Source organism: Myxine glutinosa, chromosome 2 (assembly GCF_964187855.1).
Source record: "Myxine glutinosa chromosome 2, kmMyxGlut1.1, whole genome shotgun sequence".
Lineage (NCBI taxonomy): Eukaryota > Metazoa > Chordata > Myxini > Myxiniformes > Myxinidae > Myxine > Myxine glutinosa.
The window spans coordinates 178,711,951-178,732,329 of NC_136262.1; the positions used below are offsets into that span (position 1 = coordinate 178,711,951).

The window sequence follows — 20,379 nt, forward strand, 5'->3', positions numbered from 1 at the left end:
CGGTCCGAGGAGGCGGTTGAGGTGACCGAGGGGACCCTCACTACGAACCATGATTGGGTACAGGAGGCTCCGAAATTGAAGAACCAGTTGGGGGAGTGTGTTGGCTCCGGACTGGATTTGGACATTGGAGGATCGGGAGATAGAGCTTGTGAAGATTTGGTCCCTGCGGGGAATTTGGACCAGCTGCAGGGAGGGGTGGAACAACCTGAGGGGGTTGTTACCTGCAGCTGCGGTTTGGCAGTGGGAATGAAATTTTTTTAAAGGAGAAAGAAATTATACTTAAATGGGAATTTGATTTGGAGCAGCCTTGGAGGGAGTTGGTCCCCGGGCTGTGGAATGTGGACCAGGAGAGGTCATTGGGGATGGCCTCGGGCAAAGGTTGCCCCTTTGGAAATTTTTTATTGCCAGCCAGCCGGGGGGCTGTGCTGGCGAGATTTGGACGTGGGGTCCAGCCAAGGGTGGCATGGTACGACCTGGGCCCCATGGGGGGTCTGGTGGAGTGTGGCGTCCCTTGTCCGTTGGGGTGCTGCCCGAGCATTTGGCTCGGGTCGGCAGGGTCACTAGACCTTGGTGGGGGTTAAGACCTCCAGGGGGTCCGAGGTGGTTTCTCAAGCCTGGGATGGCAAAGATTGAGGACCACTAGCGGGAGGTGTTGTGGGTCGCGCTTTGGTGGTGGCACCATGGACGGCCAACTTGGGCCTGACGTGGTGACCACCCAGGCATGCGGCCTGACACCCTCTTCCTGAGACTATGGGACAGCCATCATGTGGTGACCTGCCATGCTGTGTTGGTCTGTGGACGCGGGTCGAACCGCATGGACAGGGATGGAGATAGCCTGCCAGACAACCATTGGGGCATCTGTGGAACATGATGGTGAGAAAGATCTTCCACAGATGTCTCGTTATGATTTATGGACTCTCGGTTTGGGAAGAGAGCCATGGGATTGATGAATCGGGAATTTGTAAAGTGCCGAGCATATGGGCCATGCTCGGCTGGCATGTGTATGGCAAAGCATCTTTCTTTGGTGAGGTTAGGAAAATGTGAAAAAATGTTTGGCATGGGTATTCTAAGGTTAGATGTAAATTTAAGGGTGAATTTTGAAATGGCATGGTGGATACTGACAGCAGTGTCACCATTATTGATCCAGGTGTGTAGACCAAAGTGTTGGAGGCTGTGATAAAATTGACATGGTAGCAGGACACAGCTTTCAACTGGTTGCGGGGGCGACTGTGCCGATATTTGGGATGTGGAGTCATGGGGATGTAGTTGGGTAGTCTGGGGGTCAACGTGGTGCTGTGGGTGTCCGAGGTGTGTGGACCATGTCTTCTGGGTGGGTCTCCTGGTGGAGCATGGCTGTTGACTGGACCTTGGTGTGGTAAAGTGTGGGTGGGCACTGGGGGCTGCATGTGGTCGGACTGGGGGATGATGTGGAGGTGCAGAGGACGTGGCTGTTGGGATGCCACGCACTGTGACCATGCCTCCCAGGTCCGAGGCCTTGGGGATGGCGGAGTTGGTGGCAGGTGCTCACCACATTGGCCAGCTGTGGCTAGTGCAGCTGTGTTCCTTGGGGGGGGGGGGGGTGCGAAGGATGGATGGTGGGTCATACCCATGTGGACACTCATGGGCCGTGCCGTGTTGGCGTTTTGACTGCTCGGCTTGTCCCGATGACCCTTGCATGGTAGAGGTGCGGAGCTGTCGTAGCCACAGGTAGTTGTGTGGTGATAATCACCGTTGGATGTGGATCCACATACCTGCCAGTATAGTGGGGAGAAACGTAAAATTTGCTGAAATTTGGTGGGCCCAAGGATACATTTTGGGATTTTGAGGGTGGATGGCACTTTTGGACCTGACCAACCGGTAATTACCTGCACATCAAGGTAGGGTTAAGGCCTTGATGGTTACTGTCCCAGGCTTCAGGACTGGCTATGTAAATTGGGGGACATGTAATTTGGAGTTGCGGGCGGGTGAGAGTGATGACATGGCCGGTGAGGGGGATGGAATGGGTGCCACAGAGTCTTGTGGGTGGCGTTTGTGTATGTGTAGAGGTTATGTGTTTTATGTGGTCGTGAGGTTGGAAAAAATGGATGAGTGATGATTGTTAAGTGATTATTGTGTTTTGAAAATGTGTAATGGTAAAATGTGAACTGGGGATTTCACATGAAGCAGGCCATGGCAACTCTTTTGCAACATCTTTTTGGTACCATCTTCTATGGAAATGTGTTGAGAATGGAATGACAGCGGGGGAGGAAATGTGTTTTGGAGATCTTGTGGTTGGGGAAGGTGTGTGTGCCCGCAGGTACAGATCAAGCTCTGAGGAGCGATGCCTGCGGCCCCCCTCTGCGGCAATTACCCCTGGCATCCAGTGGTATCTGGAAATTGGAGCTCGTCGGTGGAGGATCTGGTTGGGCGCCGTGGGTTAAAGGAGACTCCCGGTGACCCGTGTAGCTGTGCTGAAGCAGGAGGCAACGGAGCCTGGTGTGTGGAGACCCTCACCGGCGGGGTAACGGCGGAAAGGGCTGTTCGGCTGTTACGGGGCCAATAGGTAAAAAGGGGGGGGGGCAATGAACTTGTAAGTTGGTTGACTTGTTTTTGGGACTGCGGGCACCACAGCCGGAAGCGCCCCCACCGTCTGACTTGTGCGGTACCTCCCCGCTGCCTAGTTGAGAGAAATACACACACATGAATGACATCAATGCCATGGTCCTGCAGGGGGGTGAAATACGTGCTTGGTTATGATTTAAGTGTTAATAATAATAATAATAATAATACATTTATTTTGTATAGCGCTTTTCAAGAAACCCAAAGACGATTTAACATGGTACGTAAAACAAAGACAAAAGAGACTAAAACTACATAATTAAATAACCAAAACAGAAAGGAAGGAGAAGGAGAAGAGACGATCAGTGGTTGAATGCTGTGTTGAACAGGTAGGTGGGTCTTGAGTGTTTTTTTTTTTTTGTGTGTGCAGAGTCGAGGCTCGTGAAAGGGCTTGTGAAAGAGTGATGATTTGAATGTGGTGATTGAGGAGGAGTCTCTGATGGTTTGAGATAGTGAGTTCCAAAGTGTCGGAGCAGCGATGGAGAAGGCCCTGTCCCCCCAGGATCTGAGTTTGGTCCGGATGGGGGGGGAGGGGACAGGAGGTTAGCAGCAGCAGAGCGGAGGGTGCAGGTGGGAGTGTGTCTGGGAAGGAGGTCAGTCAGGTAGGATGGGGCTTATTATGAAGGGATTTGTAGGTCAGGAGGAGGATTTTGCACTGGATTATCTGGGAGATGGGGAGCCAGTGGAGCTTATGAAGGACGGGGGTGATGTGGTCCCGGGCCCGGGAGTGGATGCGTAGACGGGCAGCGGAGTTCTGAATGTATTGAAGTTTATTGATAATATTTGAGGGTGAACCATAGAGGAGGCTGTTGCAGTAGTCCAGACGGGAAGTGATGAAGGCGTGGATGAGGGTTTCTGCAGCTGTGGAGGAGAGGGATGGACGGAGACGGGCAATGTTTTTCAGATGAAAGAAGGCTGTCTTGGTGATCTGTTTAGTGTGTTTGTCGAAGGAGAGGGTTTGGTCAAAGATGATGCCAAGATTCCGGATGTGAGGGGAGGTGGATACTGGGATACCGTCGATATTGAGGGTGAAGTTGTGGGTGGATTTGGTGAGCGTTTTTGGTCCAATAATGATTATTTCGGATTTATCACAGTTTAGTTTGAGGAAGTTGATTTGAAGCCAGGATTTTATTTCATTGATGCAGTTTGTCAGGATAGAGTGGGTGACGGTGGAAATTGACTTGGCGGAAATGAAAAGCTGGATGTCATCGGCAAAGCAGTGGAATTGGAGACCATGGCGACGGATTAAGTGACCAATGGGGAACAGGTACAGGATGAAGAGGAGGGGACCGAGAACTGAACCTTGGGGGACACCTTGGGGGAGGGGAGCGGTGGGGGATTTGCAGTTATTGATGGAGATGAACTGGTGCCTGTCGGAGAGGTATGATTTGATCCAAGAAAGGGCAGTGCCAGTGATGTTAAAGGTGGTTTCAAGTCGGGTAAGGAGGATGATGTGATTGATGGTGTCAAAGGCGGCGCTGAGGTCGAGAAGGATGAGAATGTTGAGGTTACCGGCGTCGGAGGAGAGAAGAAGATCGTTGGTGATTTTGAGGAGTGCAGTTTCCGTACTGTGGTTGAGGCGGAATCCGGATTGGAATGTTTCATACAGGTTATTGGCAGAGAGGTGATGTTTGAGTTGAGTGGCTACAGCACGTTCCAAAACCTTTGACAGAAAGGGTAGGTTGGAGATGGGTCTGAAGTTATTTGGGGTGTCAGGGTTGAGTCCAGGTTTTTTTCAGAATGGGGGTGAGTAGGGAGATAATGGGGCTTCCAGGACACCCATGTATTTAGATGAGACTTTTCCCCAAACTGCCCATTTTTCCCCTGATTATCGTGACACCCCTTTCTCCTTTTACATGTAAGTGAATGGGGGAGTCCTTACTTAACCTCCAAGGACCACGCGACATTCAAAATTCCTCATTGATCCTATGAATATTTGCTCATTTTCTAATTTTTAAAACAACTCCATTCTCTTATGGAACTCATCCCCATCTAGGATATTGATAAACTTTACATTAAGCACCTTTCTCTGTGCGTTTATAAAATGATATGTTTCACGGAGGGACCTGGTCTGTCCTCCTCCCGATCCACATACCATTTTAAAATTATAATATTTATTATCCGGTTGATAACCATCAAAGTTCTCACTCCACTCTAATATATTTTTCTTCCCGCCCTCCATTACCCCACTTAACAAATGAATACGTTTATCAGTCTTGAGGACCTTCTGACCAGTGATCTTCCCAACCTCTCGGATCTGGTATTTCTCACACTCATTATGTTTTCCATTTATATACCAAGGTTGATTACACCTCCACCCTTTAGTCTGGTTAATACTTGGTTCTATCATTTATTTATTTATAAAAAAGGCGGCGGTAGCCCTTAAAATTCCGAACCCCATTAGCTTATCACTAATATATGGATGGTTGTTGTTTAATGGCTTATCAGTTTTGTTTTTTGTAATTCTTGTGAGTAAAATGAACCCAAGATTTCTTCCCCATTCATATCATATAATTTGTAAGTCCAAGGGACTGTATCCATTACATCAACAATTTTAAATAATTCATTAGTCCACCTCTTTGTATAACCTTTCTCAAAATGGCTTTTCCATCTGTATATTCTTACAATATCACCAACTTTGAACTTGGGCTTTCTCAAATTAATCTCCTTTTCATATTCTAATTTTGTAAATGTTTCTGATGGTTTTGATTTTGTTGATGAATGGAACTGTATTATTGTAATTATCTACAATATTCTGGATTAAATATACCCATTGTTGAGTACCGAGTTGTGTGAATTTTTTATATAGTTTCTCTTTCAAAGTGCGATTAAAACGCTCAATAACAACTGCCTTTCCTTCATTAAAGGTGCTGTATAATTTAATATCCTCCCCCTTAAGAAATTTCATAAATATTTTGTTATAGAACTCTGTTCCCTCGTCAGTCCATAACTTATTTGGTTTCCTTTTATCCCTATCAAATATTGACTGAAAGGCTGACATTAAAGTATTACCTCTCTTGTTTTTCAAAGGAACAACCCAGGCAAATCTACTCCTCAAATCAATAACGGTTAAAGCATACCTGTATCCCTTATCATTATTTAGTTTGATTAAATCAGCGGACCATATGTGGTCGGTGTATTTAGAATAAACTTTCCTTCTTTTAAACTTTGTGATTATAGGTTTATGTAATTCATTAGCCAAAAGCTCCTCAGTCTTGATAACATCATTAGAGCCGAATAGTTTTTTGAGGGTGAATAACCAAGACCAAGTTTCAATTTAGCACTTATCATTTTTTTCACAATAAACCTATCAACTTTCTCTCTCAACGTAGGATTTCGTATCAAAGACAAATTATACAACATTTCTCTGTCTGCTTCATGTTTTTCATCCAATGTGGTGGTATCCCCATAAGCAATATCATGATTCATACAAACTTCATCAACCATATTTATAGGTTTAGACCAAGGTTTAGGATTGTCAGCCTCATCTAATCTTTTATCCAGGTTTGTTCCTGGACCACAGAAAGAATACCCTGGAAGGTGTAATTCCCCTGGAATTCCAGTTGTTGTAAATTTACTTCCTGACAGAAACTTTTGTATGTCTCCTCCACTTTTAGGAGAGATAAATTGGCACTTTTTAGAGCCACACACTTGACATATTCCTTTTTGATAAACTCTATTATTTTTAGCTTTAACATAAGAGGTATTTTTAGATTTAGTTTTCTTTTTACATTTGAGACAATAACTCATATTTATTTATCAGAAAAATTCCGACAGAGTATCAAAACCTTTTTGGTTTTTAACATATACATTTCAATCTTTATTTTTAAAACATAAAGAATCCTAAGGAATGCCTTCACTCTCTCCTCCATTTATTTACAAATAAAAACTAACTAAAGTCAATAACACCAACATCATCAACCACGTAATCTTTTCCTTCTTCTTCTTCTTTATCCCCACTTTCTCGTTTAAATCTCCTCGCTGAACTCATCTCAACCATTTTTAAAATCATTATCTTAGTAAGAGTCGTTAATTCTTTATTTTCCTCTTCGGTGTGTTGACATTGATTTATTTGCTGAAATACACTCAATCTTTTACGAATCTCACTGATTTCCATCTTTTTATATTTTTCCTCCCTCTCTCTTTGCTCCCTCTCCTCCTTCTCTCTTTTCTCTCTTTCCTCCCTCTCTTCCTTCTCTCTTTTCTCCCTTTCCTCCCTCTCCTTTTTCTCCCTTTCCTCCTTCTCCTTTTTCTCCCTTTCCTCCTTCTCCTTTTTCTCCCTTTCCTCCTCCTTTTTCGCCCTTTCCTCCTTCTCCTTTTTCTCCCTTTCCTCGTTCGCCTTTTTCTCCCTTTCCTCCTTCTCCTTTTTCTCTCTTTCCTCCTTCTCTTCTTCAACTCCTTCCTCATCCCTTGCTACCCTTGAGTTTGAACCCCAAAGAATATTATACATATACTCATCTGGATTTTGAGATATTCTTGTATCAATAATTATTTTTCTCATAATAGGATACCAATAAGATTTGTTGAAGATTTCTAAAAGAGTTTTATATTTCATAACTTTGAGAAGTTCATTTTTATTTAATACTTTAAACAAGTCTCAAATTTGTGGGTTTAACAATATCAGTATAAGGCCAGTTTTTTATGACAAAATTCCCATGTATATGCTCCAAATCATAAGGTATGTAATACCGAGCACCCTTTTCTTGTAGGTATCCTTGAATACAAAAATTATAATTCTCTTGTAGTCTTCTTCCTGCCATTTATGTATCAGAAATATAGGTGAGATTAATATTATGACAGGTTATACCACCCCATCTTCCCACTACCAAATCGGTTTGTATTCCTCGGCTTTCTATCCTTATCTCATTACCTTCCTTCTTTGTCATGCTAACCACCGCTATACTATCATATATTTTTCTTTTCTTAAAATTATGTATTTGTTGTTTACTAATTGTACTTCCACATAAATCCTTATCCTCGCCAAGCGGATAATATTCTTCTTTACGAGACTGATTCAAATCATGTAGGTCTTCTAAATTTATTGAAAAATACCAATTATACCCGAAAGCAGGCATATCATACCCCCATTTATTAATTCGCATGTTAAATATATGTCCTTCTTTATAAAATTCAATTGTAAGCAGGTAGTTAAATTGAATGAGGAAAGGTGTATGGTCAGTATAACCAGGTGTTGTGGTTGTAAATTTTACTTGTTTCACAAAACGTGCTGTTTTCTTTAAAAATATATATTGTGATAAATCACTAAATCTAATTAAGTCATTCGCATCTGCAGGGTTTGGATAATTGATTAATTTATAAGTATTCTTCATATTAATATTTTTACTTATACTATATTTTTGTCGTTCAGCCTGTGCCTTCGTATAATAATTTGATAAATCAATATCCTGAGAGGATTCTCCAAAGATAGAACCATCTTTTCCAACATAAGTCATTTATATTAGATTAAAAATGATATCATAAAAATTTTCATTGTTGTTGAGTTGAAATAATACATAGAAACATAATTGACCACAACATTTAGAATTAATTTCTTGAACTTGAAATGTTTGATAAACACCATTCTGTAAGAATTGTATTACTTCAACAGGTGGTGGCATACCATAACTATCAAAATCATATTTATCCTGACTATTATGAATACAAACCTAATGAGAACCATTTTGTGTGTCTAAATTCATAATAATATTTTTTGTATTTTTATTTATATGTATTAATTCATCTCTCATACAAATAACCACATTATCAATTTTTAGTTTTTTACAATACTTAGCTAGTTCAATATTTGACGTTGTATTCTTTCCAAATTGTTTAAACCATTTATTCATTTATTTATGAGAAAGATACAATCCATTACCCCTTTTAGTTAGTTTAACACCCGCTTGAGCGATAGAGGAAAGCATATCTCCAACCAACAATCTAGCTTTATCAGGTAGACTTTCAAGTTTTTGAGCAAAATCTACAATTACACCACTTCCACTAATTTGTTTCTCCAACTCCTTGTTATGTCTTTCCAATTCTTTTTGAGCTTTTAGTTGTGCCTTCCTTTCGTTAGCAGTTTTTACCGCTGCTGAAATACCACCAGTCAATGCTCCCGCCGCATTTAAACCAGCAAATAAAGGAATTAGAAACGGGAGAAATCCTCCTCTTGACTCGTCTATTGAATATTTCTTTAACATAGGTTTTGTCATTTTAATTTTAAGTGAACCAGTATCATTTAGTGTTTTTACTTGTGTGTGTGTGAGGAAAACATCAATTCTTACAGCTCCTTTTCTTTGAATTGTATTAACATTAATAATACAAGGCTTTTGATTTTGAATACAAGATGTTAATTTATTAAGATTGATTTGATTAACATATACCCTTACCATTTATTTATGAGAAAAAATCTATGTGATATTAATCATAACACCATTATCAGTAGGGTAATAATGTTGCTTCTGGGACAGCCCGTTTAACATGGGAAATCCCTATCTAATGTCGTTTACCCCTATTTGGGAAAACACCCCTATTAATCCAAAAGACTATGGGCCCTTTGACCTTATGAACCATGAGTCAATTAATCTACTTGGGCTAATACATAATGAATATATTTTAATTGAGCTAGGGATGGGATTGGGTTGGGGGCTGTATATTATTATGACTCACACATACACAAAAGTTTAACCTCAACTTTAGTTGGGGTTTAACTTATGTGTATGTGTGAGGGATAGGGGTTCACAGATCTCTAGTGTGAACCTGTGATCCTTCTGACCTTATGGATCTTTTAACCTTTTACTCTTAATATCATCTGGTGAATCATCTTTGACCCACTCAAACAACGACCCTACAAATATTTGTTTATGTGTGGGAAATAATTTAATTCTCCTACAACTCTCCTCACCGTCTAATACATTAACAAAAAATATGTTTGAGTTTGGTTTTTTATTAAGATATTTTAACTGAGCTAAGATAAAATGGTAAACCTCCCTCAATGTTCTTGTTTGAGCGCCTCCTCTCCCACATACCATTTTTAAATTAATGTATATATTTTCCTGACAACCATCAAAGTTTTCCGTCCACTCAAAAATATTTTTATCTTTTTTACCCAACTCACCAGTATTTAAATTAATTCTCTTATTTGTTTTGTGAACTTTTTTACCAGTTGCCTTTTCAATTATACCTATTTGATATTTTTCACATTCATTATGTTTTCCATTTATATACCAAGGTTGATTACACCTCCACTCTTTAGTCTGGTTGATACTTGGTTCTATCATTTATATAATAGTAAAAAAGGCGGCGGTAGCCCGTTAAAATCCCCAACCCCCCCTTTTTAACTTATCACTTATGTATATCTTATCACTTATATACTTATATATCCATAAGGGAGACTATCAATTCCATTTTCTAAAATAAACCTCTTATCATCAAAAGCCCCCAATGCTTTCTTATTTATCTCTTCTGAATATAATTGATGTTTATAACTTCTTATTCCATTAATCTTTCTAAACTCTTCTTTCTTTGTTGTTAAACAGTTATAATAATCCTTAAAGTTTATTGTTTCTTTTATGACATTTTTCTTTATGCCTTTTAACTTCTTATCAGTTTTTTCAACGTTATTCACAATATATTTATAAGCATAAGCCTTAGACCTCAATCCCACAAATTCACTCATGACATTTCCTCCTAATTCATCCTTAAACTTTCCAATCACCTTTTTATTTTTGGAGGAGAACAACTCACTCTCTGGGCTGTAATTACTAGTGTCATAGATATTAATGTCCTTTTTCATGTCTGAATAAACATCATCAGTATTAATTTGCAAAATAAAACTATCTGTATCCATATAAAGTAGATTAACATCATTTTGATATTTCTTCCTCAAGTTATTATAAAAGTAATCATACATTAATGACTTTGATAAATCAAGAATTGTTGTTCCAATATAAATAGGTTTGTTCATTTCAATACTCTCTTTAACCAAATGGATCGCACAAAAGTTCTCAGTAAAGACCTCAGCTCTAGTAAAACTCGGTCTATTAATTAATTTTGATGCTTGTTCCCAAGATGTTGATAGTCTGATATTTTGTCTTTTCCTCACATTCTCCATGGTCTTACCAAAGACCGCATTATTCATCAATTTATAAAAGTCTTTCTCAAAATCGGTTTTTGACTCTGTTCTTCTTTGTGTATTGAAATCAATGTACCCCCTTAACCAATGACTTTGATTGAACTTTAGAACCCCATGGATCTTCTCTACTCTTAGACCTTTTGATAAATATTGTCGCAAATTTCTTTGGTGTAGAACATAATTTTTCTTGTTATATAATGTAGTAAGTAATTTTTCTGTTGATTCACCTATATTAAATGATCGTTGATAATCACTTAACCACTCCTTCTTTGGACTTTCTTTCTCACAAGCAAATGGGAGATCTTTGTGTAGGTTATGGAGTTCCTCTGGATATTTTAAATCAATTTCAAAATAATAACCAACCTTTGAATCATCCAATTCTTTTTGTGTAGAGATACATACATCTTGTAAAACCTTTTTGTAATCTTTTTCCTTTACCCATCTAAGTTTTCCATAAGGAAGAGCCTGAGACATTGCCCAGCCATACAGGTTGTTTGCGTCATAGTACATCAAGTAAGAACTCTCTTTCGTTGAATCATAATTTGGAAGATATTTGTTATTTGCTTTTGCGTATCTCTTTGAACAGACTTGTGAAATTCCTCCTCTCTTTGCCTTTTCAATCATCAAAAGCATATCAACATCGGTTATCAAATCCAAATCTTGTTTTGTCATTTTCAACATCGCACTCCAGGCCAATCCAGGTGCTGTGTAGTAGTGAGCAGGATCCAATCCATATCCAGTGCGACAAACAGATCTAAAGGCTTCAAATACATCGGCCAATAAAAGCACATCAGTTTTGAGATACAAATCGTGATACTCGCCAAGATTCTTGATGTTATATTTTTCCCAAACATTTTGTGCGTGTACATAATCTTTATCAGATATATTACTGTTGTTTAATTTGTTATAGAAATTTTCTTTTGAAGGAAGTTGTGTTTCATTGAATCTCTCAAATGAGTCCATATAGTCATAGGGGTAAATTCCCTTTTGTGTTAGAAAATCTTTATCTAAAAAATACTCTGAAAGACATGGAAACTCTTTTAGATTTTGAACCAAGTTAACCAATGGACTTGCCATGAATTTAAATGTATCAAGAAATCTGATATGAGTAATAGGAGATGTGTGAATTGTTTTTGTGAATGAAATGTATTTCTGATCCGTGTTTGGAATTGCTGAGATACTTCCAGAAGTCTTTGAGAGTTCCTTGATAAATAGATGTGTATCATAATGGGCGTTGTTATGAAGAAAGACAGGAATGAAAGAGGGGAGTTGATAATTAATATTACAACTTTGATGAGCCGGACCTCTATATTTACCAGTGAGATGACAATGATCTCTAACCTTTAGACCTTCACCAATTTTTTCCTCACAAATATGACAGGCAGCCTTTGGTTGTCTAAATTCTCTTTTTTCTTTACTCGTCAAGGACATTGGTTTATTGGTTTCTCTCATTATCTTGGTTAATCGAACACAGTCTTTTTCTAGTCGTTTCACAAACTCCTCTGGGGTATTTGAGCCTCTATACATCTCTAACTTGTTATATTTATCACCAACGGATGATTTGATATAATAACAAAAACCGCAAGGAGTATGTTTTTGATATTTATTTGTGTATGATTCTTTTGGATCTGGAGAAGCAGTATCAATTTTTTCTAAAATACTTTCAAAATCAGCATATATAACAAATGGATGTTTGATCTTTTTCTTTGCATCTTTGAATGTGATCTTTGAGCCTTTTTTAGGCATGTTGATTACCGTTGATTTATGTTCGCCACAATAATTTGAATGTTTATCTAATCTTTCTTGTGAATTGAAGAAGTTAAGACAACGCAAACAAATATATATTTTATTTGTTCTCTTACAGACTTGTGGTTTTATTAATTTAGCAATATTTTTAATGTATGTATAATGTGAATTTTCGTCTGAATTAAAATATAGAAGATTAATATGAGTTTGTTTACAATTGCCAGAAAGCTTTAAAACCTGAATGTTGTTTGTTTCTGTTAGACCATAAACATTAACTGATAAATTATTCATCTTTTCAAATTTAGGAATATCATTTAAAGTCATTGGAAACTTTAGATCTTTCGTATTTAATGTATTCTCATATTTTTTATAATGAGATACTCTTTCATCATGAAAATGTGGAGGATGTAAGTGTGCTAAAATAGACCAGAGAAAACATTTATTGTCTTTATTTTTGATATTGATAACTGCTTTTCTATTTTTGATAACACTGGGTAAATCAATGTAAGAAGAAGCTTTTAGAGGATCTGATTTAAGAATATGAATGTCTATGTAAATAATTTCTCCTATAGTGAATCCACTTCCTACGAGTGAATTACCCACACTTTCCTCTTGTTTAATAAGTTCACCATAGACTCCTGATGTTTTAAAATCTTGATATGAAGAAATAAAGTGTGGCTCTGTTCTCATGTATGGTTTAAATATTTCTCCTGTATCCCTTGTCATTTCAAATTTTATTCCCATATAAAATTTAAGTGGTTTCATTTCTTTTAGTGTTTTTTCAATCAACGTTTGAACAGCAGGTTTAACTATTTCTACAGCTTCAACTATAGACTCTGGTGTAGGAGATTTGAATTTAAAGATTCGAATCCTGATATGTCCTTTGAATGCTCCATCAGTATTTTTAATAGTGATTAAATTTGACAAGTGTTTGTTTGTTTTAAGATGGGCTTTGAACCCCTTCTTTAGGATATCTCTATTACAGTGAATACAATTTTTTTGGTTCTTAGGAAATGGTGATAATTGATTTAGAATGTTGTATGTATGTTTTGCGGTGAGAATATGTTGTTTATAATATTTTACTTCCTTCTCGCAAGTATCACAATAAACCATATTTATAGGTGAACAATCTTGTGAGATTTTGGCACTCATTTAACTATGAATCTTTCCTTAAAGCCAAGCACATTTGACACCAAGCCAACTTTTAATCTGACTCAGAACTTTGAGATTCAAGGAAGCTCGAGAAATCACTCGTTGTGTCATCATCAATAAAGCTTGACTCATATTCATCATTTGAGCACAAGCTATCAGAATCATACTCAGAGTCATCAATAAAGCTACTCTCATAACTATCATTTGAGCACAAACTATTAGTATCATAACTATCATCTGTGTTCAATGAAATACTATCATCACCATCATCCAAGTTCAATGAAATAGTAAAATCTTCACTGCTGTATTGACTCATATTTATAGGGCTACAATTCATAGTCTGATTCTTCAGAGTCAGATGGTAGAGGTGAATTTGGATGAAGACGTGTATATGTTTCTAGCGAACCACTTTTAATTATATATTTTTTAAAAATTCTTTTAGAGTTTTCTTCTTCCAAATAATCTTGATAATCATCATAAGCCGTTCGTCTTTTTTCTTCTTTGGGATATGGTTGAACTGGTTGATCTGGATACAAGCGTATAAATTTGTCTAAATTAAACATTAAAGTAAAATTTCTTTCCTTATGATCTATTTCAATTTTTGATAGATGCATGATGCCTTCAAAATTACAATAAACCATCTCACCAATAAGATGGTCAACATAATCTTTTAAATAATAACCGCCGCAAGTATCTTTAACTTTATTCATAAATGTGAATCCAAAAGACCCTCCCATAGTTTTATCATAAAATGTTTTTTGTTTAAGGGTTAGCAAATTGAAAGCTTTTTTAATTTGATCAATAATTATTGAATCAACACTAATAAATTTTTTATTACACATCTGAAAATGAATCTCTCCAACAGACCATTTTAAATCAGATATATTTTTAATTGAGCTTCTTTCCAAATATCTTGGAGGAGAGTGGCTCAATAACGTATCAGTTTTTTCAAGAGGATCTCTGAGAATTCCGCTGAAGAAATCAATTGTGTTTTGAATTGTGTGCCCCATTTATATATGAAAACTTTACTTAAACTAAATTACATTTCCATCGAGCCCAATAATTTTTCTTTCAATATCCTTTTGGATAATAATATTTTTAACATTAAAAGTTATCTTCAAATAATCTTTAATTATCATTGACCTAAATGTCATCTCCCCGGTTATGATTTTATTATTAACATCAATATCTGTTTTATTAAAAAATATACATACATCTCCTTTACTTGAGTTGATGGTCTTATCATTAAGTTCCAAAGAAGTGGCGTCCAATTTTTCACCAATCTTTTCATAAATAGCCATTAGAAGGGGGGAGACATGATCCAAATGGACTTTTATCGATTTTTTAGCTGGAATAGAAAATCCGCGGCCTTTAAACATAATTGATGGACTAATATTATCATTTAATTCGGGATAAACCCAAAAATTACCATATTTATCTTTGTTCAACTTTACATCTTTGACACAATCAATAGAACCTTCGGTAATAGATTGAAATTGGTCTTTTGTGTTGTGAAACATTGTATTTATTAATGAATAAACTTGCGTTTAGTTTAAGTAAAAATTTACTATATAAATATGATAAGTTCTGAAGGATATTTAGAATTTCCAGACTCTCCATATGATAAATTAGAGAATTGTCCGGCTTGTGATAGAGTGGGGCTTAATGATGAGGGTTCATATAAACAATGTATTTTCTGTGATTTAATTTTAATTAATGATAATAAGAAATATAAAAAAACATATAACTCTTTTAAATTAGAACCAAAAATGAATTACTTTACAAGATTAATAAGAGAGATGAATGTTAAGTATTATGGTGATAATACACCATTTCTTACAAGGGAAGAGACTATTTGTATTGAGGAAATGTATAAGGGTTTAATGATATTTATTATTCAAAATAATTTTAATGGAAATGTTAATACAAGATACTACATAAATAAAATAATGAATTATTTTGAAATTAAACCTGAACTCAGGATAAAATATAGAGTTTCTCAAATAGCTCAAAAAAAGTTGGATAACTTGTTTTCCAAATATATAAATGAATGATTTTTTACCCGTTTGGGAAAATAAGATAAAATTTAATAACCATAAAAACATTCCAAATTCATTGAGATGTCTAATAGTTGGTTCAAGCGGATGTGGAAAAACCTGTTTACTTTTAAAGATGCTCCTTGGTCCTAATTTTTTAGATTATGATAATTTAATAATTTTTACAAAGTCAAGTTTTCAACCCGAGTATCAACTACTCTCACAGGGTTTTAATGCGGGTCTTAAAAAGGAAGACATTATCGGTTTATTTAAACTTCAAAACAAACTAAATGATTATAATATTGATGATATAATACAATTATTTTGTGATACACAGAAATCAAAATCGAAACCCATAACTTGTATTCTCAGTGATAATACGGATGATATACCTTCACCTCAAGATTTAGATAAATCAAAAAAGAACCTCGTCATCTTTGATGATTGTGTTAATGAGAGAAACCAAACAGTAATGGATAGCTACTATACAAGAGGGAGACATTCTTCTTGTAATTGTATATATCTTAGTCAATCATATTTTCAACTCCCTCGACGCTCAATAAGAAACAATGCCAATACTTTTATTTTATTTAAGTTAAATTCAATAGATGTAAATAATTTTTGGAGAGATAATTGCTCTACGTTATGTAGTAAAAAAGAATTTGAAAATTATATGAAACACACGATTGGAAAATATAAATATATTGTTGTGAAACAAGATGAGATACTAAATGATATTTTTCAATACTAAATGAATACCGAAGAAAGAGAAAGAAAGTTTAAGGAACATCAACAATTAGTTTCAAAAGTTGTTAAACAACAGGAAGAGATAAAGAAGAAACGGAGACAGAAACTAACTGGTGAAGAAGCCTTTGAAAGAAAACAAGAGAAATTCTTTAAACCACTTTTGAAAACTCAACACTCACCTACAGTTCCCACGGTAGAATTTACTCCGAAAAAACTTCAAATGCTCAAAGATTTTAGTCAGATAACAAAACAAGAACTTGGTGAATTAGAATATGATGACGAGGGATTATTTCGGAAACTTGAGCAGGTAAATCAACCCCCTAATTATGTTGTGGAAGCTCTTCAAAACAATGAATATTTGGCAGATTCAAAAACCAGAGCAGGTCTCATTCCAACAGAAGAACCAGCAGTGTTCCATCTTGTGAAAGAAAAGGTATTGATATTTAATGATGAATTGATGTTCTTGAGTTCTACTCAACCAAATGTTAAATTAACTCCAAGATTAATGTTTCTTCTAACAAACCCCGGATTCAGCGGTTCAAAATATTTTGAGGAACCACTTGATATGGAAAGAGAGGAAGATAGGGTATATATTGAGTTGCTAAATGCACTTGATTATGGAGTTTCTGTTGCTGGTAAAAGTAAGAAGAACGAGAAGGAGAAACATATTATTGATGCTTTAAGTAAGCTTGGTTCGGGTGTTAGTTTTCTTCCAAATGACCCATCACAATTAGTTAATAGGCTATTATTGTTATTAGGTAGTAAGAAGGCTGGAAACAACAATTGTTTTAATGAATCCTCAGCCATTTTAGATCAGTTGATGAACATGAAAATAATTAATAAATGTCAATACAAAGATATTTTATTAGATATTAAATAAGATGAGAAGCACAATTCTTAGTTTTAATTTCACAACGAGCGATTACACCGCTTCATTCCCTTACCCACTACAACTTGACCCCCTTACCTCATATGAGGCATCTTTGTTGTCAATGGAAACTTACAATACCCTTTTTAATATCACAGAGAAAAACAACAAGTTTAGTTATAATCCAGGCACTGCCTACAAAACTATAACCGTTTTACCCGGTGCTTACGAGATTTCTCAAATATCTTCAGAAGTCTCTCGCCTTATGAAAGAAAAAGGTGATGAACCAAAAAATATTGTAATAGATATTCAAACACACACTTCAAAATCAACTATTAAACTGAAAAATAATTATAAAGTTGATTTCACGATTGAAAATTCGTTCAGAGAGCTATTGGGTTTCTCTTCAAAAAAGATTGAAAATAACGGGACGTTTTACAGTGATAATGTTATCCAAATATCCTCCGGTATAAATTCAGTATTAATTCATTGTGATTTGATTGATGGTGCTTATAACGATGGAATAAGAACAAATACAATATTTTCATTCAGTGCATACTCAACCCCGATTGGTTATAAATTTAATATGGAACCAAAAAATCTTGTCTATTTACCTGTGTCAGGAAAAACCATATACAGAGTAAATTTTAGGATAACCGACCAAGATAATCGTATGATATCCTTTAATGATGAAATTATATCCATCAGAATTCACCTACGTGAAGTTTTTCAATAAATAAATAATGGTTATTGTAAGAAAACACGAGTTGGGAAAATATAAAATAATTACAGGGGAGGGCATGTTCCTTTCACCAGACTATACAAGGTATGTGGGTAAAGGATACTATAAACCTAAGAGACAACGGGGTGTGGGTCATCAATTTCGAAATAAAGGAGATGGGATAATTGATACTCTAATGGGTATTGGTTCAACCATCCTTAAACATAAAGACCTAATTGGTTCAACTGCTTCTGCCGTGGGCTCCGTTGCGGGTGCTATACAACAAGCTCAAAAGGAGTCTCATAAATTACAAGGTAAAACTCAACTATCTTCACAAGAACGACAAAAAATCATTAAAATACTTGGGTCAGGGTTTCAACAATTTTAATACTATATAAATACAAGTATGGAAGCGATTGATAGTATCTATGATTTGGATGATACGATTATCATTTCAAACTCTACTAAAAAGGAAGACTATTTTAAGGTAAATGCTATTACAGGAACCGACTGGAATTCAAACGGAACAAAAAGTTTTGAAATAAATAATCAACAAACTTACTGGAATTTAGCTGATAGTTTCTTGCTGTGTAAATTTAAATTCACTAAGGCTGCGAATAATACTAATGCTACACTCGTAAATGATTTCTTCTGGAAAATGTTTGACAGTGTTCGCCTGTATATTGGAACACAAGAGGTTGAAGCGGTTGATTATGTCTCTGCTACATCTGAAATGATGAAATTTACACTATATTCGTTTGGTGATAGAATGGGTAAGGGAGCTGTTGAAGGCTTTATTCCTGATATGTCAACGGGAACAAACACAGACCCTGGTTATAGTCAAAGGAAGTCAATGTATAATGATGATGCAAAAGCTGAGAATAGTTTTACCGTAGCAGTACCTCTTAAAGGTATATTTGGATTTTGTGATTATGATAAAGTTTTGTATGGTCTTAAAATTAGATTTCAACTACAAAGGAATGATAATGTAAATAGATTGCTTTTTGGGGCTGAAAATGCTTTTGGCGACAATAATAAATTTGTTATTAATGATTTGTTTTGGTATATTAGTGAATATACTCCTAATCTTAAAACGGAAGAGATGTTAAATAGAAGACTTAACTCAAAGAAACCGCTAAATGTATCATACCTTAAAAGAAGATGTCAACACGTTAAACTGGAACACACTACCTACACTTGGAATTTGGGTGTTCTTGAAGGAAAGCCACGATACCTATGGCTCATTTTAAAAAAACCAGATGGAGAGGAGGGTACTAATAAGAATAATGCGCTGAGTGATAATGCTAAGGTGAAACAACTTCGGGTTTCTCTTGATGGCACATTTTATCCGCGAGATAGATTGGAAATTGATTGGGAAAAAAATGATTATGCGGAAGCCTACAAGTCCTACCAAAAGGTGTGTGAAAGTAATGGTAATAATGATCCTATTTTGGATATGGTTGCATTTAAAGGTTTATATACAATCTACGCAATTGACCTGAGTTCTCAAAAGGAAACTATAAAGTCTAATCGAGTGGATACTTCTCTATACATTGAAAGAGGGGAGAATGAAGAAGTTGATGCTTATTGTTTGCTTTTGGAGGAAACAGAATTACAGATTAATACAGATAATGGTGTTATGATTAATATCACATAGGTTTTTTCTCATAAATAAATGGTAGGGGTATATGTTAATCAAATCAATCTTAATAAATTAACATCTTGTATTCAAAATCAAAAGCCTTGTATTATTAATGTTAATACAATTCAAAGAAAAGGAGCTGTAAGAATTGATGTTTTACTCACACACACACAAGTAAAAACACTAAATGATGTTGGATCACTTAAAATTAAAATGACGAAACCTATGTTAAAGAAATATTCAATAGACGAGTCAAGAGGAGGATTTCTCCCGTTTCTAATTCCTTTATTTGCTGGTTTAAGTGCGGCGGGAGCATTGACTGGTGGTATTTCAGCAGCGGTAAAAACTGCTAACGAAAGGAAGGCACAACTAAAAGCTCAAAAAGAATTGGAAAGACATAACAAGGAGTTGGAGAAACAAATTAGTGGAAGTGGTGTAATTGTAGATTTTGCTCAAAAACTTGAAAGTCTACCTGATAAAGCTAGATTGTTGGTTGGTGATATGCTTTCCTCTATCGCTCAAGCGGGTGTTAAACTAACTAAACGGGGTAATGGATTGTATCTTTCTCATAAATAAATGGATAAATGGTTTAAACAATTTGGAAAGAATACAACGTCAAATATAGAACTAGCCAAGTATTGTAAAACACTAAAAATTGATAATGTGGTTATTTGTATGAGAGATGAATTAATACATATAAATAAGAATACAAAGAATATTATTATGAATTTAGACACA

At 36.0% G+C, this 20,379-nt stretch overlaps 1 protein-coding gene across 1 annotated transcript in view; it reads left to right on the top strand.

Annotated features, from left to right (window-relative positions):
* Positions 1-1,750: 1,750 nt before the first annotated feature.
* The window catches only part of LOC144890826 (uncharacterized), a 56,424-nt gene continuing 37,795 nt past the window's right edge, over positions 1,751-20,379 (top strand). The window contains exon 1 of the mRNA XM_078772679.1: positions 1,751-2,542. The gene's annotated coding sequence lies outside the window, so the exon portion shown is untranslated. The remainder of the gene's footprint in view (positions 2,543-20,379) is intronic.